Raw genomic sequence first — 12,650 nt, 5'->3', positions numbered from 1 at the left:
TTTCTATACAATCTGTCAAAAAAAGAAGAAAACTTTTACTTAAAATACTTAATTCATATGAACATGTTTATAACTAAATCTGCTGAGAACAAAAATTTCTCAACATGGGCTAAATCTGCATTTATATTGTTGTATGTAAATGTTAAAACTGTTGATTCAATTGCTCCTACAATGAAATTTGTACTAAACATGTTCAATTGTTTGAATGAACTGCATGTACCATGAAAGATTAGATATGAGCTCTTACCAAGAAATGAATTGCTCTTTCTACGACTTACAAATATGAAAGAATCGGTGAGATTGTTTACAACTTCTAACTACAATATTTAACGTATTTAACATAAGCGTTAGAGCCTCTCATAGTTGATCATGTACACAACTTAAATTGAAATTCAAATTCAAGAAATTAAAGTTTAAAGTTCGATTTTTTTCTCTATAAATCACTAAATTATACAAAACTTAAAACTCAAAAGAGTAGTGGATAACATGATTTAGTCCACCCAAATAAACAAGATTTAGTCGCCAATTTATTCATAGCCTGGATTAAATGTCAAACAGAAGGGTATGGAAGCCAACTATTAAACAAAGAGACAAACTATTCAAGAAGAAAACACAAGCATTAAATGCCTTGTAGCAAATATGAACATATTTAAAAGAAAACAGTCTAACGTATCACTAAAATAGAATTTCATGTTTCAATGTTAAATTCCAAGAGGAGATTAGAGTTTAAGATTGAAATTGGGAATGTGTGATAAATACATAAATGAGTAACCAAATAAATTAGAATAAGGATAAAGGTCTCATAAAATTTTGAAGATTAATTTTTTTGAAAACTGTCCACAAAAGAAGAATCATTTTTTAAACAAAATAACATTTTATTTAATATAGGGTTAATTATAAAATAAAATTGAACACTATTTATAACTCTTAACTACCATGTAATGGTTTTTAATTTAGGTTCATAAATTCCTACATGGATTTATTCCTTCAATCTAAAACCAAACAATCCCATAAAGATCTAAGATTAACAAATTCAAACCCTTTTCTTATTAATCCATAAGACAAGATAGCACGTTAAGCATCAACAATGTATCGATCTGAGATTTTATTAGAAAAAGCTAGCAAGGGGACAGAATCACGTGTCAATTTGAGAAACGGAAAAAGACGTCAATTATTTTAATGGATATTGACATTATCGAAATGCACATGTCTATTGTTGTTGCATCAAAAGATGACAAAAAGAAGAAATGCATCATATGATGGTTGGATTCAATTTGCATTTGATAACGTTTTGCATAAGGGAGACAAAATTTGTTGCAGTCTTCAGTTTGCTTTGAATAACTTATTTATTGAGATATCTATAACAACTTCGTAGAGTTGGAATAAAAATTAAAATATTAGGCGTTTTAGTGGATGTTTGTCTATCGTTTTTATGCTTACTTTTTAACTTAAAGTATTATGCAATATAAATAGAAGTTGGTGTAACATGTCCTTTGTTTTTTTAGCTTGCTTGGAAGACTTGTCGGTTATTGGGATAAATCTTTTACAACTTTTAGCGAGTTTAACGTGTTTGTGTGTTGTTATGGTTTTTTATCTTCACACAACTACTATTAATCAATGATATTTATCATGAATTGACGACAACAATAAATAACCTAATTATGACATAATTTTTACCACGTTATGAATTAGTTTGTCATTGTCGTTTTCAACTTTAATTAAAAATTAATTTCGCATTTGTAATCAAACTAAGGACATATGCAAGTGCTCCGAGCCGTGCGTTGCACAGGTGAGGACACTAGTTACTAAACAATCAAAACCAAAATGAAGCAGGTACCAAAACAAAGAGGAAAAACAGAACACAAAAAACTGCAGACTTATAACAATTGCCACAGCCGCAGGTAGTGCCAAAACTAATTCCTCAATACAGTGATTAAACAAACAGCAACAAGCAAAATTCAAGAGGACAAGCAAAACTCACAAGGTGCTAGCAATTTAACAAAGATATTACATCAAATACGCACCACAAAGCAAGCTTACCTTTACTATAGATGTTTACAAATAGGCTGTGTTTGGTAACACAAAAAAGCTAGCTTATAGTTTGTTGGATTAGCTTATAAGCTCGTTAGATGAAAATGTGACGTGTTTGGTAACAAGCTTTTTTTATGAGCTTATAGCGTTTTTTGAAAAGCTATTTCAAGTAGCTTTTTAGCTTATAGCTGGTAGCTTTTTATATTTTCTTCCAACTTTAACCCTATTAATTTAAATTAATTATTTTTTTAATTAAACAACTACTCATGTTCATCTTTATAACCGCTCCATTTTTTCCCTTAAAAAAAATGCCAAGTAGTTTTTTTTAAGGAGCACTTTATATATATATATATATATATATATATATATATATATATATATATATTAAGGAAATGCTTTATACCTTGTAATAATTAACCTGCCGTACACCACACAAAAAATAACTAGCCTATTTTTTTAAAGGAAAAAATAACTAGTCTTTTTGTATGTTATAAAATTTTATATATTCTAACTCACTATTTGTTTCCACCTTTCTCTTAATTTTGGGATACATTAAGTAGAGATCAAAATTGTCGGTGATTTTTTTTTTTTTTAGGATTAAAGGTCGAAGAATTTTTTTATGGAGACTAAGACCAAAAGTTTGAATATTTATAGGGACCAAAAACATATTTAACTATAAATAAAAATATTAAAAAATAAATACATTATAAAAAAAATGTGTGTGTCTATATGTATATTAAAAAAAAAAACATGTTCTTTTATGTCATTTTATACTTATCAGCCACTTCAACAGCTAATTTTATCAAATACATTATTTTTAATAAGCAGGCTTTTCAGCTATAAGCTATCAGCTAGCTTATAGCTTATTTTTACCAAACAGAACCATAGTATCCCAGTTGATGATATATCAAACATTATTTCTCGTGGCAACAATAATATTCACCAAACAGCCGCTCCTTATAATCTCCCAGATTTTACAAAAACACTTGCATCACCGAAGGAATTATAAGCATCATCACCACATAAAGACACAAAATAATCCACTGTCATAACTATTCAAGAATAACATAAAATTAAGATTTATATGAAACCAAATCCATTGATGGAAACAAATTTGAAAACCAGAACAAGCGTTTTAGAGTTACATATAAATCTTAAATAAGTACAAAGTATCATTAGATTGACTACAAATATTAAAATAAGCTAAAAAACAATAATAGGATATCCTATAATCTAAAGAAAAGCCAAGTAGCCAATGTGAGGTAACTTCCATTGCATCATGACTGTGATCTTGTTGAAAATCGCTATTATTTTCCGATAATTTCCTGCGCACAGTTGTAACAATCCCTCCTTTGAACAAACAATCTCTTGACCAATTATCATACCATTTGTTCTTGATTTACCCATGCGAAAGCTAAAACCTATACTATACTCTTGGCATATCTTACGTAGTAATTCTTTACATCTTCAATTGATGCAAAGTCCATTCCTTCAAAGGGCTCTGAGGGGATCTCTGATGATAGTCTATCATTGAGAGGATCTGCATCGAGAGCAATTTCAAGGATATTGTCGTCACAGCCAGGCATAGTGGTATTTTCATGCATATCTGTCATCTCTTGATCTACTAGCAGTACACACAATCATGTTATGTAAAAGTGTAATGACATCAGAATTCTTACCTACCAACATATCTATAATTAAAATAGCGGTTTCACTTGAAAAGAGAGAAAATAAAAACCACATAATATGCCATTATAAATGTGTATTATACTTGCACAGAATAACAATCACGCCACATGTTATAAATATCAACAAGAAAAATATTCTACTTAAATAACTAAGAAAAACCAGTAGAATAGAGTTTCAAAGAATTGATAAGACTTTGTACATAAACAATTCTAACTTGAATCGCTTCAAATATCTAAAAGCTTACCGAAAAGGCGGAAACCCGTAGAATAAAGGTGCAGAGAATTGCTGAGCCTTTTGGAGTAAAGTCCTTAATGATAATACAAAGGTTGCAGTTGCCAAATAAAGATCATAACCGTAACTGTAGAGGAAGGGCGTGTGAGATATGATGTTAAGCAACAACCAAGGACGTGATAAAGATGATTTTTGAGGTTTTATTTTATTTTTTATTCAATTAATTTCATTAAACTGATGTGGCAGAATGCTGCAATACTATTGGATGAGTGTGTAAAGAGTCTAAAAAAAATAAGGACCTTAATTGTTAAGCATCAAAGGACATCGAGGGACAAATTCAACAGTCATAAAGGCACATTGTCATACTTCCAATTTACCGAATTTAGAATTAACTATGCTTAAACATCAAGTTTCACATCAACTGACATCGAGCGACAAGCTCAACCTTCCTATTTATCAAACTTCTAACTATCTACGTTAAAATTCAATATTTTCCGTCAAGGGCAGATTTTGTTAATGATCCAAAAGACAATTTAAACATTATAATAGAAAACAAAACTCATACTTCCAATTTATAGTTTAAAAACGTCTATGCTCAAATATCACATTTTTGTGTCAAGTGTCATCGATTCAAAATATAAACTTTCCTATTTATCAAATTTATAATAAACTAGGTTTAAATCATTTTCGGGTTGAGGATCATTGAGACACGTTCTCTGTAACGCCCACTTTCGTTTAATCGTTTATTTAATCGAGTTTAGGCAATTATATTATAATTATATAGTATATGCATGATTTTGTTATGTTTTGGTGATTCACGATGAATTTAGTGATTTGATTGATGACGTGATAAGTTATGAGTTTTGGAGGATTTGATTATGATATGAGATTTATTTTATTGTTAAATAGAATAAAGATTTGAAAATAATATAAAATATTTAGTTGAGGGCTGTTTTGATATTTTAGATAGTTTTGGGGGTGAAAGTGAGATAAGATAAGTAATTAGGAAGAGATATAAATAGGAGAAGACCTAATATTTTAGAAACTCATTGTACGTGAAAACTTTTGAAAAAGGGAGAAAAGCTTAGAAGGGAGAAGAGCATAGAGAGGGCTGCGATTTCTTCATAACCAGGTAAGGGTGAGACTAATAATTCAATAATGTTAATTACTGTAATTCTGATGATTAGTTGACAAAGTTAGGATTGATTTAGAGAAGTTTTGGAATTAGGTCAAAACCCTAAAAATTGATGATCAAACGGTAAAACTTGTTAGATTGATGAAAGAACCGTCCTTTAACCTTAGAATATGTTTAGGATGAATTCTGGAATCAAAACCACGCTTTGAACCATGTTGTGTGATGGATTTTTGAGAAAAACCCTAGTCTGCCCGTGCTTCTGTTCATCACTCGCCACGGCGAGGGATGATCCTCGCCTCGCGAGTGATGAACTTCATCGCTCGCCACGCGAGCCCCCCTTCCCTTCGCCTCGCGAGTTGTTTGGTGCAACTCGCCATGGCGAGCAACCCTTCCTCGCCTCGCGAGCTTAGGCAGAGTGCATGTCATATTTCGTGTTTCGACCTTTTTAGTTGAATCTTGTATGCCTTTGAGTACCTGAACATACCTAGTATTGATTAGGAATGAATGTAGGATCAGAGGGAACCCAGAACAACCTTAGTTTGGGAGTTGAGTGGTACTCGCCATGGCGAGTAAGTACTCTCGCCTCGCGAGTACAACCAGGATGAATTTGTTTATGTGTTTATGCGATCTGTGTCGCACTTGTTGATCAAGAGTGAACCCCTAACTGGTAATGAGACCTAGTGATGTCGTTTAATGCAGACTGTAGAGTTGTCTAAGTTATATTAATATTAATTGAATATGAACTATTGCATTGTATATTCATGCAAGATAAGAAGATGTGATAATGATACAAATTATGTGCTTGATATAACGATATCATCTTGTTATGTGACCTGTTTATGCTGCTTCCATTATTTAACTAAGTGCATAATTATATGATGAAGTTTAGCTCCAAATTATTGGATGCATGTTGATAAGTGATTACGATGTTTTGTTCATATGTGTCCATGCATAGCATATCATTGAGCTTAGTCCTCACCACGAATATTAGGAGTTTTGTCCTCCGCACGTTTTATAGGAGCTTTGTCCTCCGCACGATTAAAGTATATTAATACTTATGATGACGATTGGTACCACATGCATATAAGGAGTCTAGGAGCATTGTCACATTGTCATGATTAAGATGCCTTGTTGGTAATGAATGAATATGTGATTACGTGATAAGTGTTTATTGATTATGTTACGTTGTTCATAATGAATTGGATATATGATTACGTGATAACTGTTTAGCATTTATGCAAAGTTAATAATGGAATGATTATGATGTTAATGTTAATTATGATTCAAATGACTTTGATTAGCATTATTTTGTTATGAAATCTCACCCCTTCTGCTTGAAAATGTTGTCCTTCGTATGGGTAACTTGCAGGTGATCGTGCTTAGTGTGCAGTTGCTTCTGTGAGTGGCCTTGCCTCACTGTGTCGTCTAGGTCGCTCTGATACGTAACGGGATGGGGTTTATGTTTATGCATGCTTCATTCTCTTACGTGACTATTATGTTATTTTTATAATGTTATGGATTACAATATGAACATGTTTGATGGGGCCTGCGTGCCAAAACGTTTTATGAATTATGACTATGATATAATTTCCGCTGCAATGTTTAAGATATTGGTTAAAATTATTATTTAACTGTTTTGGATTATGTTTTATGTGATATCCCGTTGATTATGATGCTTACTCTAATAAATGTTTTTAAGAATTTTTATGTTGGGAAAACGGAGTGTTACATTCTCATACTTCCAGATTACCAAAATCCAAATAAACTCGGCTTAAAAATCATGTTTCGCATCAAGGGACATAGAAGTACAAGTTCAAACTTCTCATTTATCATTTTTGTAACCACATAGGCTAAAATCTCATTTTCCCGACAAGGGTCATTTCGATACTTTCATTTTACCAAATTTAAAACCAGATAGGTTCAAATATCATGTTTTCAATCAAAGGACATCAAGGGACAACTTCAACCTTCATATTTATCAAATTAAAATTGTAACTAGGCTTAAATATGTATTTGATCCCTGCAATTAGGGATCGTTTAAAAATTGGTTCCTGTATTCGCTAATCCTTGCAAACCAGCCTTGCAATCATTAATCATTTAAAATTTCGTCCATGAGTCCAGTTAATAACTGCCACGTCATCAAATTAGCAAAATGGCATGGGAATGGACAAAAATGCCCTTACCCATTTCTTCTTCTTCCCTTCCCTTATTCTTTTCTAAAACCCAGTCCATGTTTCAAGCTTCACATTTTTTTTTTTTCGAAAATAAAATTCCTCCTTCTTTGAGATTGTCACAAAAATTCTGCTCAATTCTTTAATAAAGTAATGAAGTAATTTTGTTTTCTTCAACAAAACAACACCGCATCACACCAAGTTGTTACACATCAAACAAACCCAAAGCACAAAACACAAATGAAATAACTTAGATCCACAAGCCAATAGCCTCTTTATTATCAGAGCCATATTGCCAACACTACTATCGTTCCTCTTCTGTATCGCCTTTTGCTTTATGGGTGATCCATTAACCGTCCAATCTCCGACGAGCGCTTTTGAATGGATCTGGACGTTGATTTTGATTCGTGCGGTTTTTCCGGCAAGTTCATGGTGGGAGGGGTTGAGGAGGTTACCGCCGACAGTGAAAAAGATTACGTAGTTTAAAAAGGTTACCCCCACTTTCCTTCATCACGATGATGACACTCATCACCACCGTTTTCACCACTCACCACCACCGCGGAGTTGCTACGAGAACAAGGTGCACTGTTAACTTTCTGGGTCACCGGAGTTCCGGTGATGAAGTTGTTAGGCAACATGAAAGAAGGATTGGGATTTAGAGAAGAAGAAGAAGAAGAAATGGGTAACAAGATGAGAAGAGAAGGGAAGGGAAGGACATTTTTATCCATTCCCATGTCATTTTGCTAATTTAATGACGTGGCAGTAATTAACTGGGTTCAGGGACGAAATTTTAAATGATTAACGATTGCAAGGCTGGTTTGCAAGGATTAGTGAATACAGGGATCAATTTTTAAACGACCCATAATTGCAGGAATTAAATACATATTTAAGCCTTGCAACTATATAGGCTAAAATCTCGTTTTCGCGACAAGGAACATTCCAATACTTTCATTTTACCGAATACGAAATCAAATAGGTTCACATATCATGTTTCGCATCAAGGGACATGTTCAACCTTCATATTTATGAAACTTGTAACAATATAAGCTAAAATCTCGTTTTTGCGACAAGGATCATCTCATTACTTTCTATTTATCAAATTTAAAACCAAATAGGTTCAAATATTATGTTACACATCAAAGGACATCGAGGGACAAATTCAACCTTCATATTTATCAAACATCTAACCATATAGGCTAAAATCTCATTTTTGCGACAAGGGTCATTCCAATACTTTCATTTTACCGAATACAAAACCAAATAGGTTCACATATCATATTTCGCATCAAGGGACATCGAGGGACAAGTTCAACCTTTATCAAACATCAAACCATATAGGCTAAAATCTCATTTTTCGCATCATGTTTCACATTAAGGGACAAGTTCAAACTTCCCATTTATCAAACTTGTAGGCATATAGACCAAAATCTCGTTTTCGCGACAAGTGTCATTCCAATACTTTCATTTTACCGAATACAAAAACAAATAGGTTCACATATTATGTTTCGCATCAAGGGACATCAAGAGACAAGTTCAAACTTCCGATTTATCAAACTTGTAGGCATATATACCAAAAACTCATTTTCACGACAAGGGTCATTCCAATACTTTCATTTTTTCGAATTTAAAACAAAATAGGTTCACATACCATGTTTCAAATCAAGGGACAAGTTCAATCTTTCAATTTAACAAAACATGTAACCATTCTTGTTTTCGGGACAAGGGTCATTCCAATAATTTCTAATTACCGAATTTAAAACCAAATATGTTCAAATATCATGGTTCACATAATGATTAAGGGACAAGTACAAACATCTCATTTATCAAACTTGTAACCTTTCAGGCTAAAATCTCTTTTTTACCAAATTTAAAACCAAATAGGTTCAAATATATGTTTTCAATCAAAGGACATCAAGGGACAAGTTCAACCTTCATATTTATCAAATCAAAATTATAACCATATAGGCTAAAATCTGGTTTTCGCGACAAAGAACGTTCCTATACTTTCATTTTACCGAATACGAAACCAAATAGGTTCACATATCATGTTTCGCATAAAGGGACATGCTCAACCTTCATATTTATCAAACTTGTAACCATATAAGCTAAAACCTCGTTTTTGCGATAAGGATCATCCCATTACTTTCAGTTTACCAAATTTAAAACCAAATAGGTCAAATATTATGTTACGCATCAAAGGACATCGAGGGACAAATTCAAACTTCATACTTATCAAACTTCTAACCATATAGACTACAATCTCATTTTTCGCGACAAGGGTCATTTCACGACTTTCATTTTACCGAATTTAAAACAAAATAGGCTCAAATATAATATTTCAAATTAAGGGACAAGTTCAATCTTCCATTTATCAGCTTGGGCTAAATACATTAGTTGGGCTTCAACACAAAGCAGATCAGTTCAGCTAATATGCAAAACAAGAATCAGAAACAAATATGGAAAGTCCTAAAATGTTGGAACATCTTTAGGATCGTCCAAAACAATAACAAATATTTCTTAAAATATAAATATTACTTTAGAAATATTCCACAGCTGATTCTGTAAAGATATGTGCGTTGCTTGATCAATAAGATAAGGAAATATTGTTTCCTTAAACAATAAAGGGCGCGCGTAAAAGTAGGCATGAACCCAGACACACTGAACCGTTCCAGGATCTTGGAACATCACATCCAACATCTTATAGAGATGCCTAAACACATGTTGGAACATTGATTTCAACTTACACACATAAGGATATTTGTTTTAGCAATAATGCAGACAATACAAATACCCAACAGTCTCTAAATCATGTTGGCTACGCAATCTTCTCCTTGAGTTACATTGTCCCATTTACAAAGCCACCATGGTTTATTGTTGCGACAACGCCAGTGCAATATATCTCTATGGTAACCCGGTCCAACATCAAAAAACAAAACATATTGAGTTGGATATTCATTTCGTTCGCGAAAAGGTGGCTCGTGGCCAAATCCGAGTTCTGCACGTACCATCACGATATCAAATTGCAGATATTTTCACAACTGGTCTTCCCTTGATATTGTTCCAAGATTTCCGTGACAGCCTAAACATTATCAATTATGTTTATTGTATATTCATTAGACATTATTATTTGACTTGTCAAATATGTAATTATATTGAATAGGCATTATTGAATATTCATTAGGCATTATTAGTTTCTATATTAGAATCAGAAACAATTGTATATGTATAATTCTCATCATCAATTATAATCAGGGAATTACATTCTTACAGGGTTTTCTGCGATGATTATCCCTCAATTCTCATCTTAGGGTTTGTGGTTTCAGTTAATATTTTCTCCATTCATATTGCGTTCATGGTGATTTGCGAAGATTTCATCTGGTTTTCTAACCTTGGTAATGTGATTCACCTTCATTGATGCTTGTTGATGGGGACTGAGCTTTGAATTCTGCTAAGGTTTTGTTTCAATTTGTTCTACTTTTTTTTTTGAACCACAATGATATTGTGAGATTATTAAATTTGATAATTATGATGCTTGCTTAAGGTGTTATTGTGTTGAGTATGAAGTGTTTGATGATTTTACTAAATGAAATTTGACTATGTTTTTCAATTTTTTGCCTAATTTGAATGTCATTGTGTTGCGTATGAAGTGTTTGATAATTTGACTCAAGAGAAGATGCACGGAAGATGCACTTTACAAGAGAACCCAGACTAGCAATCACTTGTACGGAACCTCCTCAACTGTCATCTTCCCCTCTTTTTGCGCCGTCGCTCGCCATTTCTTCCTCTCTGTTGATCGAGTTCAACTTCAAGTATGTATTTTTTTTTTTCATTTCTGGTTTTCTTTTGGAGACCAAATCTATTATTATCAATTTCTAAGATTGTTGTGGCATAGAAAATCGAATTAAAATGAATTAAAATCAAGGTTTATTGTGTTTAGAATTTTGATTGGAAGTGTAGTTTGGTGTTTAGATTATCATGTATGTATTTAAACTTGACACACGTATTCTCATGTAATTTGGTGATTGTATTCTCATGCATATGTTTAGATTCAATAAGTGCTTAGTATTTTTATAATAATTTATAGGAATAAGAAGCAAAATTATGACCCTATCAATTTTGAAACACTTGAAGAGGATGATGAAGATTGGGTGTTGGAGGATTCACCACCATTCTTAACTTTTGAAGATTTGGAAGCACTACGCAAAGATCTTTCTACTATGACAATCCAATCTATTTCAAATGAGATTTGGTATGATGTTAGTTATTGTGATTACATTTTCTTTATTTAAAATTATTACTATATAAGTTAGTTGTGAATAATATCTCTAAATCAATGTTATTGTAGATCAATTTAATTTGGATGAAGATGTTGCAGCTGGAGAAACCATGGAACAGCAGCATACTGATAGCATAATAATCTACGAATTAAACATGGTATAGCTCTAGCATTAGTCCTACAAGATCGAAGTGTATCAGAGTAGGAGATAAAACGGGGTTTTAAATGCATAATTGTGTCGACATATTTCTTCGACCATCATATAACTTTCACCCTCCAAACCATAACCGTAAAGTTTCTCTTTCGTAGGAAAAACTAATAGATTACCATTCATAACCATAAACCCTCTAACATTAGGATTTGTCTCATTCAATCCCAATGCTCTTACTCTCACTTTTAATACCTTTTTCCACAAACCTGACTCACAGTCTTTTGAAAATCAAACAGTGAAAACAAAATTTCTTAATTTCACCAAACAAATAGAACTATTGGAACTACTCTTTTTGCCCCAATTGAATATGCCCATGTTACACATAATATGACAACCTTTTACAACTTCCCTTGGCAACTTAAGCATAGTTGAGATTCTCATTCTCTAGATTATAAGACATTACATATGGCTTATAAAAAGGACTAGATTTTGCAAAGTCAGAAGCGCAATTTGAGATAAAATGAAGACATCCCTTGTGAAATACAGGCATGTCAAATTTCATGTTCGAAAAACTATTTTTCATTGTTGTCCACACACCTTCTTTGTTGTGATAAACACTACATGTATAAGAAGTTGGTGACCACACACCTGAGTTTTCCAAAAGAAACACCTTGTAGTCATCTAAATAGCAATCTAACATGAGGTTTATATCAGCAAAACTATGATTTCTTTGAAATGACTCAGGGGTAGGAAGTGAAGACCAGGACTTTGTAACTGGATTACATATTACAATTTCAATCGAATCATGATCATTAATGGTGTGACCAACAACTAGATCATTACTATAAGCTAAGACACAAACTGAAATTTTAAAAGTCATTAAAATCATTCAAAGTCTTTTAAAATCCATAAGACTTTTTATATTAAAATCATTCAAAGTCTTTTATACTACTAGACCATTACTAG

General features: G+C 32.5%; 1 long non-coding RNA gene across 1 annotated transcript; it reads left to right on the top strand.

The window, feature by feature from the left end:
• The first annotated feature begins 10,189 nt into the window (after nt 1-10,189).
• On the top strand, nt 10,190-11,969 carry LOC112422465 (uncharacterized). The gene is made up of 4 exons (XR_005646738.1): nt 10,190-10,710; nt 10,905-11,066; nt 11,342-11,506; nt 11,603-11,969. It is a non-coding gene; the product is annotated as an uncharacterized lncRNA (long non-coding RNA).
• The last annotated feature ends 681 nt before the right edge of the window (nt 11,970-12,650 follow it).

This window comes from Medicago truncatula, chromosome 6, assembly GCF_003473485.1.
Source record: "Medicago truncatula cultivar Jemalong A17 chromosome 6, MtrunA17r5.0-ANR, whole genome shotgun sequence".
Classification (NCBI taxonomy): Eukaryota; Viridiplantae; Streptophyta; class Magnoliopsida; order Fabales; family Fabaceae; genus Medicago; species Medicago truncatula.
Note: the sequence above shows the minus strand (reverse complement) of the source record. Positions and strands in the feature narration are given on the sequence as shown.